We start from the raw sequence: 2,181 nt of genomic DNA on the forward strand, positions 1-2,181 counted from the left end.
CCCAGGAAACATTTGGAGGACTTATACACCTGGTTCCTCAGGACGAACACCAATGAATTCCAACGTCTGGAATTAGGAAGCTACCAAACAAATGAATACACTGTTGGGGGAGAGAGCTCAACCACCCTCCTTTCCCCTGGGAAGAGGATCTCTGTGAGAGGGTAGTGGGGGACCTGGCGATGATTGCCACCTTTGTGTTCCGCACAAGTTCCCGAGTGAGAAGCAAGGCTCCTGCGGCTGTAACTGAAATGCCACTTGCTCCTCTTTTACTTTTGCTAAAGCAGCCTGTGCTGAGCATAGCTGGGGAAGGACAGCTTCGACTTCATCAGTGTCTACTTGTCAGCACATGCCTGACATTGGGATGAACACAATTTATTTTTTTAAAGATTTTAATCATTTACTTGAGAGAGAGAGAGAGAGTGAGGTGAGAGGGAGAAGCAGACTCTCCAGTGAGCAGGGAGCCTGATACGGGGCTCAATCCCAGGACCCTGAGATCATGACTTGAGCTGAAGGCAGACACTTAACTGGCTGAGCCACCCGGGCCCCCCATTTTTAAAAAAGATTTTATTATTTGAGAGAGAGAGGAGAATAATTTAAGCTCATCTTTCATTCTGTTTCCCTTTTACTAGACACGGTTTTCATAAATAGAACCTGTTTTTTACAACAGGTTTTCTTGAAAATCAGATTAGTGGTTTTGCATAGCGGCAAACAACACTCCTGAGCCACCCAGCATGGGGAGGCGGGGAGCAGCCTGGGGGGTGGGGAGGGGGGTAATCCTCTCCCAGCCAGCTGTGTTGACTTAGTGCACCTGACCTCTCTGAGCCTGAGCTTCCTCATCTGCAGAAGGGAGAAAACAGCTGTGCCTGACTTTTAAGTTTATTGTGAGGATTAGACAAGATAACGGGTAAGGGTGGTGTTTGTAACAGAGATGGACAAACAAGGCTCTCGGTATAGGTTAGCTGGCTACCAAATTACAGCTGGTGAAGGAGATTTGAGAAAATACAAAAAAGCACACAGATATGTAGTTTATTTGCAAAAAATGCAATGATGTGCCAAGTTCAAAGTATTTGTTCATGAACATAGGGATCCTCAGACTTCTAGAGCAAGACGTGATCAATATCTTTCTTGAGCAACTGCAGTGGGCTAGGTGCTGTTCAGAGAGGCAGGTGCTGAAGGGGGCTCTCTAGGCTGGTCTATGGAGTCTAGAGTCATTTCCACCGTAGCCCTCCAGGCCCTCATTCTGTACGGTGGCACCTAACTGTTTAAACACTTGCCTTCGTTCTCAGGACTGCACAAGGACTGCCTGGGTGAAATCCTCGAAGGTGCCCTCCCACAATGACTCTTTTTATCTTCCCCATCTCTAACAGGGCTGCACTTGGAGATTTCCTACAACCCCACTTTCCTGGCCACCCACCATATCTGAGATGGTCCTCCTGCCCCAACAGAAGAGCTCCCCAATCCCTCTACAGGCTCTAGGTCCCATTTCTTCCTCCTCTTGGATGTGGTGGGTCCTGGGATGGGGGGGCGGGGCCTTGGGAACACTAGGGCTTGGTATCCCAAAATATTCTCACCCACCAGCACATGCCTCGTTGTCTATCCTCCTCTGCCTGGATGCTGGACCCACAGAGGAACTGAGCAAACCCACACGGCTATTTACTTCCCCGAGGACCAGGGCCAGAGGCAGGGTGGGCAGGGAAGGAATGGAGGAAGGAGTGACATCAGGTTTTGCAGGAGCTGAGTCTTACGGTTAAAGCTGAACCCCCAACCCCACAGGAACCTTGATCCAGGAATGTCTCCCCTGAAGCTGTGGTTAGAGGAGGCTCTGGGCAGAGGCGTTAGAGGAGCTCATCAACTGGCCACACGTTCTGGGCCTATTATGTGACTGTGTTCTGTGCTGCAGTGTGTGGGGAACGCGATATCCGTGCCTGGACACAAAATGCGAACTAGGGAAACAAACTTATGGTCTTCCCCAGCCGCAGTCGGCCGCCACACGAAGCCCGCAAGTGAACTCCACCCGTCCCGCGGGCGAAGCGACATCACGCCGCTGGGGAACCTTTTCTGACAAGGCAGTGAAGCCGCACTTGCCACACCCAAGATGGCCACCTGACCCGGCCCACTACTTGGTTCTGCGCAAGCCCAATTCCGCTTGCCACTCTCAATATGGCACCACTAGGGCGCCAC

The sequence above is a fragment of the Lutra lutra genome, chromosome 16 (assembly GCF_902655055.1).
Source record: "Lutra lutra chromosome 16, mLutLut1.2, whole genome shotgun sequence".
Classification (NCBI taxonomy): Eukaryota; Metazoa; Chordata; class Mammalia; order Carnivora; family Mustelidae; genus Lutra; species Lutra lutra.